Source organism: Eubalaena glacialis, chromosome 5 (genome assembly GCF_028564815.1).
Source record: "Eubalaena glacialis isolate mEubGla1 chromosome 5, mEubGla1.1.hap2.+ XY, whole genome shotgun sequence".
NCBI lineage: Eukaryota > Metazoa > Chordata > Mammalia > Artiodactyla > Balaenidae > Eubalaena > Eubalaena glacialis.
The window spans coordinates 112,499,702-112,511,876 of record NC_083720.1 but is presented as its reverse complement, the minus strand read 5'-3'; positions in this window follow the sequence as shown (position 1 = coordinate 112,511,876).

The window sequence follows — 12,175 nt, the reverse complement described above, 5'->3', positions numbered from 1 at the left end:
GCAATAAGGTGCAAACCAAAGTCTAGTGGGACTCAGAGGGCAGCTTCACTTTCATGCAGATCCAATGTGGCTAAGAGACTTCATCGCTTTATTTAGTTACCTGTTTACCATCTGGTCTGCCCCTACTCTAAAATGTCAGATCCTTGTGTATTTTATTTACTTCTCTGTCCCCAAGTCCCACAACAGTATTGAATTAATGCAGGTTGGCACCATTTCAAATCTATAGGTTCCAACCTCAGTTAGGTCTCCACAGCTGTTCAATAAACCCTTCAATCGACAAATTCCATTCCTTGAGTCATAAGAACACCCACCTGCCCATTCACTTCATCAAATGCTCTGGCCCACTCACACCACAATGGCAATGCTCCCACAAGGGCTCCAGTGGGTCTCCAGCAACTATATTTAGGGCACTTCTAATACATATCTTGTTCGGCCTCTCTGCTGCATTAGACAAGGCTGACGAGTCCCTCCTTTAAATGTGTCTCCTGTGGCTTACACAAAACTTTACTCTCCCGGTTTTCTTTCTCTTGACCTGCTGAATCAAAATCTCCATGGACAGGATGCAAGCATGTGCATTGTTTTTTTTCTTTTTTAATTAATTTTTATTGGAATATAGTTGCTTTACAATGTTGTGTTAGTTACTACTGTACAGAAAAGTGAATCAGCTATACGTATCCATATACCCCCTCTTTTTTGGATTTCCTTCCCATTAGGTCACCACCAAGCACTGAGTATTGTTTTCAAAGAGCCGTAGGTAATTCTGGTGCACAGACATGGTTGACAACCACTTTCCCTGGCTTTCTTCCCTTCTCACTTTCTTGTCCAGAAATGGGTTTAAACTTCAGGAGGATGTAAGGGTTAATGTCAGGATGGAAGTAGAGGGGGAGGACTAGACAACTTGCTTTAAAACCACCTTTGTACCAAAAAGACATCTCTTTTACTTGGATTACATGTTTCCAGAACGCTACAATAGGACATTTTAATCAAGATGCCCTTAGACACAATTTACATGAAAGCAATTGTTGTAAGAAAATATTAGTTGCCATACAGAGAATATTGTTATTACCATGGTGATTATTATTTAGGAAATAAACTGTCCTCCACCACTGATAACCCTGCACTTGCCCACTCCCAGCTTTCTATCTAGACCCGAACTATGAAACGCTTTCTTTCTCCTTCAAGTGCTAAGTCCTCATTCTTATCTGATGACTAGTCTTTTCCAGCTGATATTTTATAGGCACCAGGCACCTTCAATCCAAATAAACTATTTTCTCCCCTAAACGTATTTTCTCTCTCTGATATAATTCATTTAGTTATAATAATGTGACTATCTACCCAGTCACCTAATTTAGGACTCTCTCAAAGCTCAAAGCAATCACTGAGTCCTATTGACTATACTTCTAATTACCATTCAAATCTCTTTCCATCTCTCTTGTTTTAATCTAGACAATTGTCTTGTTTAAACCATCGGATCTGCTTCTTAACTAGCTAGACAGCCCCTAGTATCTAAACATGCTCCTTCTTCTCCATTGTCAACCTACAAAATACTGCTATAGTTATCTTTCCAAAACACAATTTGATTATACCTGTCGCTCCCCTTGTTTAAAGACCCACCAATGGGACTTCCCTGGTGGCGCGGTGGTTAAGAATCTGCCTGCCAATGCAGGGGACACCGGTTCGAGCCCTGGTCTGGGAAGATCCCATATGCCACAGAGCAACTAAGCCCGTGCACCACAACTACTGAGCCTGTGTGCCACAATTACTGAAGCCTGTGCGGCTAGAGCCTGTGCATTGCAACAAGAGAAGTCACCACTAAGCCCACATACCGCAATGAAGAGTAGCCCCCGCTCGCTACAACTAGAGAAAGCCTGCACCCAGCAACAAAGACCCAAACGCAGCCAAAAATAAATAAATAAATTTATATATAAAAAAAAAGAAGACCCACCAGTGGCTCCCCAGTGAGGACCAGAATCAAAACTCCTTAGTCCACATTTCTCCAAAGAAAATATACAGATTGCCAACAAACACATGAAAGAATGCTCAACATCATTAATCATTAGAGAAATGCAAATCAAAACTACAATGAGATATCATCTCACACCGGTCAGAATGGCCATCATCAAAAAAATCTACAAACAATAAATGCTGGAGAGGGTGTGGAGAAAAGGGAACCCTCTTGCACTGTTGGTGAGAATGTAAATTGATACAGCCACTATGGAGAACAGTATGGAGGTTCCTTAAAAAACTAAAAATAGAACTACCATATGACCCATCAATCCCACTACTGGGCATATACTCTGAGAAAACCATAATTCAAAAAGAGTCATGTACCAAAATGTTCATTGCAGCTCTATTTACAATAGCCAGGACATGGAAGCAACCTAAGTGTCCATCGACAGATGAATGGGTAAAGAAGATGTGGCACATATATACAATGGAATATTGCTCAGCCATAAAAAGAAATGAAATTGAGTTATTTGTAGTGAGGTGGATGGACCTAGAGTCTGTCATACAGAGTGAAGTAAGTCAGAAAGAGAAAAACAAACACCGTATGCTAACACATATATATGGAATCTAAGAAAAAAAAAAAAGTCATGAAGAACCTAGGGGCAGGGCTTCCCTGGTGGCACAGTGGTTGAGAGTCTGCCTGCCAATGCAGGGGACACGGGTTCGAGCCCTGGTCTGGGAAAATTCCACATGCCGTGGAGCAACTGGGCCTGTGAGCCACAACTACTGAGCCTGCGCGTCTGGAGCCTGTGCTCTGCAACAAGAGAGGCCGCAATAGTGAGAGGCTCGCGCACCACGATGAAGAGTGGCCCCCGCTTGCCACAACTAGAGAAAGCCCTCGCACAGAAATGAAGACGCAACACAGCCAAAAATAAATAAATTAATTAATTTAAAAAAAAAAGATCTGCCAAAAATAAAAATGAGCAAGTAATTATTAAAAAAAAAAAAAAAAAAAGAACCTAGGGGCAAGATGGGAATAAAGACACAGATCTACTAGAGAATGGACCTGAGGATATGGAGAGGGGGAAGGGTAAGCTGTGACAAAGTGAGAGAGTGGCATGGACATATATACACTACCAAACGTAAAATAGATAGCTAGTGGGAAGCAGCCGCATAGCACAGGGAGATAATCTTGGTGCTTTGTGACCACCTAGAGGGGTGGGATAGGGAGGGTGGGAGGGAGGGAGACGCAAGAGGGAAGAGATATGGGAACATATGTATATGTATAACTGATTCACTTTGTTATAAAGCAGAAAGTAACACACCATTGTAAAGCAATTATACTCCAATAAAGATGATTAAAAAAAAAACTCCTTAGTCCAGTACGCAGTGCCCTTCATTATCTCACCGCAGCTTATTCCCCAGCCTCACCAGCTTCTTTTCCTCCCCAGGTGTCTACCAGCTCTTATCTTTTGGAAGTTCTAGAAAAATTCACTGAATTGTAAACATTCAAATATATTCAAGACCTAAGCACAAGCTCACCCTCCAGAAATGCAAATTTCTGGACAATCGGGTCATTTTTCTTTGCTCATTGGTTTTATTTCACATGCTAAGTTTCTTTCACATCATTTATTCTGATTTCCCTACAGCAGTTCTGCCCTATTCCATTTTAAGTCAAGTTACTACATTAGCAAAGCTCAGAAACACTGCCATCTTGTGATCAAAGAGGAAGGTGGAAAGCAAAGTGATCCTCCCTTCATACATTTTTCCATCAGTAAGAGGAGCTGAGAACTGGAGAGATCCTCTCACTATTCCCCTTTCCCTTAAAATTAACAGCCACTTGATCACCAGTAGAAACTCCAAATTACAAAACTCTACATTCAGTGTCTCTACCATTAATTACTCTCTTTTGTAGAATCCTATTGATTTCCCTCAACCAGATTATTGAAGGATATTGAAGGACACAGTTATTTAAGTACCTTTTGCAGGCTCACATGTCTTATTGGTCCAGAGAACATTCTTAAAGTCTTTTAAGAAGCTCACATGAGCTCCAGGCCACGGCTGCTAGCTCTATGAGGGCAGCAATGTATTGACTGTTTGCCAAGATAAACGCAAAACAGGGCACATAAAAAGTCCTAAAGAACTACTGATTGAAAGAATAAATGAATGACTTACATGGACAGCAGATATGGTGACAACTTCAAAAGTGGAGGCAATTGTTTTTCTAATATTTTTGAAACCACTCATTTTATTTTGAAATTTTAAGCCCATCTTGAAACTTTCACATATTTCTTAATCTTGACCCAAGCACCAGCAGCACCTGGAAACATGCTACTTTTAAGGTGGGGTTGAGAAAAAATAGTAATGGATGTGCAGAGAGATGAAGTGATGTATCCAAAGGCATATCAAAAATAGGTTCAAGGTCACTGCAAGGAGAGAGTAGGCATGGCTGGGCAGAGAGTAAATGGAACATTTAGAAATTCACAAACTCTTATTTGTTACCGCTTTGAAAAAAATTCTTTGTCAAAATCTTCTCATTTCTTTCTTTAACTCTATTTCTCAGCTATTGTTTCACCACATACACCAGCTTATTTTTAAGAAAATCTGTTCTCAGGATGATTGTTTTCAAATGACTTAGAACTGGATTAATCATAAGCAGCACTGTAGCCACTGAGGACTTTTGTGCAAAGGTATAAACTAAGCTGTTTTGAAAGGTCATCAGTCATGCTAAAGCTCATCTGTATCATGTGACATCATAGAACAAATGCTTTATAAATAATTTGTTTTTCCCACAGTCAATAACTAATTACCAGTTCATGCCCTATAAATAAATCAACATTGAAAAGTAAGTCTGAGTGGATTCATCAGGGAAACAATTAGCTGACTGACCAGAGAGCAAACTCTTGGATCACTGCTTGGCTTAGTTGCTCTCTTCATGTTTCTTTTTTAAATGGCCTTCTCCTCCCTCCATCATTATTATGATAAAATATGCAAATAGAAAAGGTGAGATAATGGTAGCCAAAGATGTGAATTTAAAAATCATTGATTCTAGAAAATGTTTTTGGCTTTTGAGTTGTTGAGAATACGAAGCAGTTTTCAGGACACGGAACAGAATTCACGGAAAGTCGGGTGGGCAGCCTGACAATGACTTCATTCACACTCACAGCAATAAGCCAAAAAGAAAAGTATATGCAGAAGGAAGAAATGGCAGTGATCTTGTCAGTAGCTCCACTAGTTTTAAGTGTTTGAAACAATTTAACATTGTCTCTGAAACTCAATTATCCTTCTTAGTCTCCTTCAAGGATCTTTATCATTTAAAAAAATATTAAGTTTTCAAGACGAAGGGACTCCCTTGGCCACAGAGAAGACTTTGCCCAGGCTGGAGGCCAATCTCAGAGGAAATCCAGACCCTTCTCTCCCTCTCAGTCTCCTCAAGCCCCACACCCATTGGATCCATTTGGCTAAGTTGTCTGTGCTACTTTTGACTTGCTTGTACACAGGTAAAATTCTGGCTGGCACAGGAACATGGGGTGATCTATTCTTAACAAAATACCCCCAATTTGGGTACAATAGAGATTTTCATGACTGCTGAGCCCTGGACAAAACACAAATATCTGTTGCCTGGTAGAGTTAAAGTCAAAATAAACCATCAGAGGAAACAAACAAGTAGCAGACTGTAAAGCCAAGAAACGAAGCCGGCCTCGCTCCAGAAGGTCAGCCACGCTCTGTCCAGATAATAGGAGAAGGGTGTGAGGGGGGCCAAGGCACCTGCGAGAGAGAGCTGGGAGAGCCTGTGTGCCCTGATGGGTTTTCAATTTTCATCCAAAAATGGTTTTTTCCCATCTTCACGGAAGCATAATTGACAGATGAAAGTGTACAACTTGATATTTTGATCTACATATACATTGTGAAATAATTACCACGATCAAGATAATTAACATATCCATCACCTCACATAGTTACCATTTTCTTTCTTTTTCTTCTTTTTTTTTTCTGATGTGGTAAGAATAATTAAGATCTACCCTCTTAGCAAATTTCAGCGTCCAATACACTATTGTTACCTGTAGTCACATTGCTGTACATTAGATCTGCGGAATTTACTCATTTGCGTAGCTGAAACTTTGTATCTCTTGACCGACAGCTCACCATTTCCACCTTCTCCCAGCCCTGGCAACCACCATTCTGCTCTCTACTTCTATGAGTTTGACTATTTTAGATTGTTCATATAGATGAGATCATTCAGTATTTTCTTTCTGTGGCTTTTTCACTTAGCATAATGGCCTCTGAGTTCATTCATGTTGCTGCACATGGCTGAATTTCCTTCTTTTTTAAACCAAAATAGTATTCCATTTTGTGTTTGTGTGTGTATATCTCTGTATCTCTACCTCTACATCTTCTTTATCCATTCATCCACTGACACTTAGGTTGTTTCCGTATCTCGACTACTGTGAATAACACTGCAGTGAGCAAGGAGTGCAGATATCTCTTTGAGATGCTGATTTACATTTCCTTTGGAAATATAGCCAGAAGTTGGATTACTAGGTCATATGGCAGTCCTATTTTTAATATTTTGAGAAACCTCCATATTGTTTTCCATAGGGGCTGTACCAATTTACATCCACCAACAGTGTACAAGGTATCCCTTTTTTCCACGTTCTCAACAACACTTGTTATCTTTTGACATTTTGATACTAGCCATTTTAAAGGTGTGAGGTGATAGCTCATTGTGGTTTTGATTTGCATTTCCCTGATGATTAACGATGTTGAACACCTCTTCATGTAGCTGTAGGCCATTTGTATAGCTCCTTTTAAAAAAGGTCCTTTGCCCACTTGTCCATTTTTGCTTTTGTTGCCTGTTCTTTTGGTGTCAAATCCAAAACCATCACCCGAACCAACATCAAGAAACTTTTTCCCTATGTTAAGTTCTAGTAGTTTTACAATTTCCAGTCTTAGGAGCACAAGATGTTCATCTGAACTGCCAATTTTTCACATTCAGCCATCTGTCATGCAGATAAAATTCCCAGCACAGTTTCCATACAACCCTGGGATAAAGTGGCAAACACTCAAGACCCTTGAGTGGTAAACCATGTAACTAACTACTTTTATATATATATAAGATAGTCTTTCTAACACTAACTTCAGCATTAAATATTGAAATTCACGTAACATGGATATTGAAAAAATTCCCAAACAGCCTTTCAATGTAAATAGGACCAAGACCCACTGGCCATCCTTTGCCTTCCTTAATTTCCATGTTTCTGTTTTCTGCTGAAAACCTGCCACCTCCAACATCCTCCATCAGACACAAACAGTAGACCAGACATGGTGGAGATAGTTCTTCATCTGATATGTTGTCAGCAGCTAATTAACATTATTCAGATTTCAGGGTTTTCATTTCATGCCTATTAATGGGAAAGTATTCTCTGAAAGAATCTCTTTACTGTATATGGGCATAGGGAGATACTGTCTGGAGTCTGTGCAACAGATTTGACAATTCCAGCTTTCTGATTTTAGCAGAGTATAATAATGCACCACAGGTCTCCTTTCCCTGCCCTCAACATACACACAACTATAGTTTAACAAATTTGTTTAGCTCAAATATTTCTAGTTTGCCCATAGAAAAATCCAGCCCCTGTCCCTTGGGAAATGCTATTGGTCATGCATAGACATTCTAGTTATGCACGTAGCACCAGCCAAGGGCTCTTTGGTAGTTACCCTGTGTGTTGGGTACAGTTCTCTCTCTAAAATAGCAAGAAAGGCCCTTCATTCTTATACCTAGGATTCTTTTTTGCACATTCATTCTCACATTTACAAATCTTCCACAGGCAGACAGTTTGCAAAGACCATATGGGTAGGAAGACGCCTTGTCTTGTTTTGTAAATTCTTTTGCAAAACTGTGATATGCGCATTAATGATTTATCCAACCAAATATTGCCAAGGGGTGGGATAAATTCCAGACAATTATAGTCTGCCCCATTTCACACAAAAATACCCTTTATGATTTTTAATATATTTTTGGTCTATATATTTTTAATGAATTACTTGCATCTTGCCTTTTAAATCTGCTGAACCTAAACTTTCTGTAATGAATCTGTGATGCAGTTAGGAACATCACTGATTCTTCAGTTCCCCAATGCCCTCAGGGCCTGCTTAGGTATACGGAGCAGTTTCTTAGTACACAAAACGTCCCAAGACTGAATTTTCTAGGCCTTCTTTTTTTTATGTTAACATATTTTCTTCACTCTTGGGGCCAGTTCTTTTTTTTTTTTTTTTTTTAACATCTTTATTGGAGTATAATTGCTTTACAATGGTGTGTTAGTTTCTGCTTTATAACAAAGTGAACCAGTTATACATATACATATGTCCCCATAACTCTTCCTTCTTGCATCTCCCTCCCTCCCACCCTCCCTATCTCACCCCTCTAGGTGGTCACAAAGCACCAAGATTATCTCCCTGTGCTATGCGGTTGCTTCCCACTAGCTATCTATTTTACGTTTGGTAGTGTATATATGTCCATGCCACTCTCTCACTTTGTCACATATTACCCTTCCCCCTCCTCATATCCTCAGGTCCATTCTCTAGTAGGTCTGTGCCTTTATTCCCGTCTTACCACTAGGTTCTTCATGACCTTTTTTTTTCCCCTTATATTCCATATATATGTGTTAGCATACTGTATTTGTTTTTCTCTTTCTGACTTACTTCACTCTATATGACAGACTCTAACTCCATCCACCTCACTACAAATAACTCTATTTCATTTCTTTTTATGGCTGAGTAATATTCCATTGTATATATGTGCCACATCTTCTTTATCCATTCATCCGATGATGGACACTTAGGTTGCTTCCATGTCCTGGCTATTGTAAATAGAGCTGCAATGAACATTATGGTACATGACTCTTTTTGAATTATCATTTTCTCAGGGTATATGCCCAGTAGTGGGATTGATGGGTCGTATGGTAGTTCTATTTTTAGTTTTTTAAGGAACCTCCATACTGTTCTCCATAGTGGCTGTATCAATTTACATTCCCACCAACAGTGCAAGAGGGTTCCCTTTTCTCCACACCCTCTCCAGCATTTATTGTTTGCAGATTTTCTGATGATGGCCATTCTGACTGGTGTGAGGGGATACCTCAATGTAGTTTTGATTTGCATTTCTCTAATGATTAGCGATGTTGAGCATTCTTTCATGTGTTTGTTGGTAATCTGTATATCTTCTTTGGAGAAATGTCTATTTAGGTCTTCTGCCCATTTTTGGATTGGGTTGTTTGTTTTTTTGTTATTGAGCTGCATGAGCTGCTTGTAAATCTTGGAGATTAGTCCTTTGTCAGTTGCTTCATTTGTAAATATTTCCTCCCATTCTGAGGGTTGTCTTTTGGTCTTGTTTATGGTTTCTGTTGCTGTGCAAAAGCCTTTAAGTTTCATTAGGTCCCATTTGTTTATTTTTGTTTTTATTTCCATTTCTCTAGGAGGTGGGTCAAAAAGGATCTTGCTGTGATTTATGTCATAGAGTGTTCTGCCTATGTTTTCCTCTAAGAGTTTGATAATGTCTGGCCTTACATTTAGGTCTTTAATCCATTTTGAGTTTATTTTTGTGTAGGGTGTTAGGGAGTGTTCTAATTTCATACTTTTACATATACCTGTCCAGTTTTAGGCATAGAGGGAACTTTCCTCAACATAATAAAGGCCATATATGACAAACCCACAGCCAACATCGTCCTCAATGGTGAAAAACTGAAACCATTTCCACTAAGATCAGGAACAAGACAAGGTTGCCCACTCTCACCACTATTATTCAACATAGTTTTGGAAGTTTTAGCCACAGCAATCAGAGAAGAAAAAGAAATAAAAGGAATCCAAATCGGAAAAGAAGAAGTAAAGCTGTCACTGTTTGCACATGACATGATACTATACATAGAGAATCCTAAAGATGCTACCAGAAAACTACTTGGGGCCAGTTCTTTTTGCTTTCAAAGTGTTGATTTCTAATAGCTCTGCCCCTTAATACATTCTAGATGAAGCCTTACTTGGCTGTGGTAGGTGATTGTCTTATACTTGCTAGCACATACCAAGTCATTTATGACTCTCCACATTTATGGCTATCCTGACAGTTCATGATTTCACCCCTAATATGTAGAAGAGTCTGCCTTCATAATTAGAGAACACAATTGGGAGATGTAAGTGCTGGTGATTGACAGGCTAACTCTCTGGTGGCCCCATGTGCATCTTCTCATGAAAAGAATTCAAAACCCGTAGTTAACCAAATTTAAAAGAGCGACAGTTGACAAACTTCAAGAGTTGTATCCACAAATGAAAAGAATCTAATAAATTGTGTTTCTGATTACATACATACAATCATAAGTGACACTAGTGTCAACGCAAATATCTTCAGGAACCAGCAAATAATATCAATGTGTGAACCAGTCAAGTATAAGATAGTAGGGAGTAAGTGAAGCTAGTAATGTGTGCCCCTCTTAGTAATATAGATATCTTTAGCAGTATAGCTGCCTCGGGCAGGCACAGATATGCAAGTCAAATGTGGCCTCTAGACCATTATCGTTATTGTATTGGGAAAACTTACATTTCTCTTGTGTGTCTTTTTTACTACTCACACAGAACACTTCACTTCTGATTACCAAACGTGGGGATTTCCCCCACCATCAAGCAATTCTCTGTGACACCAGCTAGGTGTCCTAGAATTTAACTCAATTCTGACACACTCTACCTGGAGAGAGTGCCAGACCCCACCAGTCAAGGACTCAGTCCCACAAGGCTGCCCCCACCCCACTTCAAACACTGATCACAAGGCCAAGTTGTCACCTGTGCTTCAAATACTGATCAGAGGTTCCCAGGATCCCCTCCTTGGGTTCAATTTATTTGCTAGAGTGGCTCACAGAACTTAGGAAAACTGTGACTTATGTTTATCAGTTGATTAAAGGATATGATAAAGGATACAGATGAACTGCCAGGTGAAGACGTCTGGGAGGGTCCCAAAAGCAGGAGCTTCTGTCTCTATGGATTTGGGTTGCATCACCCTCCTGGTGTGTGGATCTGCTCATTCACCTGGAAGCTCTCAGAAGCCCATCCTTTGAAATTTTTATGGAAGCTTTATCACATAGGCAAAAATGGATCATTAACTGCATTTCCAGTCCCTCTCCCCTCCCTGGAGAAGTTGGGGGTGGGGATGGGGTTGAAAGTTCCAAGCATTTAATCACGGCTTGGTCTATCTGTGACAAGCCGCCATCCAGGAGCCCACCCAGAGTCACCGCATTAGAGCAAAAGACGCTCCTAGTGCTCTCATCACTTAGGAATTTACAAGGATTTTAGGAGCTCTGTGCCAGGGACTGGCGGCAGAGACCCAAATGCATATTTGCTGTTATCTCACATTAATAGTTTCATTTTTAGACTACCTTCATTGGTTTTTCTCGTATTAGGGTAATGTAACTCAGAAAATCAATTGAGTAGCCTTTCCTTTTTGAGTGCTCTAACACAGTTTTATATTGGGAGTTATCTTTTCTTTCAAAGTATGAAAGAATACATAGTTAACACCACATGGAGAAAGTGCTTTAATAATTCTTTTCGTTCTCCCATAGTTTGGGAGACGTTCAGGACACCCAGCAGGGAAGAAGCATGTGGAGGTTCTGAACAAGGCCGCCAGACTCAGATCATAGGGGTTCACACCCTTTCTCCTCTAGTTCCAGGCTGGACAATTCCAGTCACATTTCCCAGGCTCCCTGAGACTCAGCGTCTTCATCGGTAACGTGGGATGGGAACAGTGTCTACTTCACGGAATAGACCCAAGGATTACAGGAGACAGGGAAAGAAAGGTCTTAGAACAGGGCCTGGCAAATATCAAAAGCTTAACACATGATAGTTATCATGATCGTCATCATCATAGCATCTTATTTGGCCTGGGAACTGATGTTTTCATTCTGTGATTCCTCATGGCTTCTAGTTGAGTTACCCCTGGGCTCTCCACCCAATGAATCAATGGCATTCATTGTTTCCAGGAGGACATTGGGTAAGACCTAGAACAAGACCTCAATTAAAGTGCTAAATTAATTTTCGTAAATCTATAACAGAAATAGCAAACGAGGAAGCAAGGCATTCACTTGCAGGAGTCTGGCTTTGTTAAGAGAGACGAGGATTTGTGTTTCCAAAGGCCCAGAGAGTGGAGCACTTGGGCATCAAGTCCATACTGTAAATCACACCAAGAGGAAGAGCACAA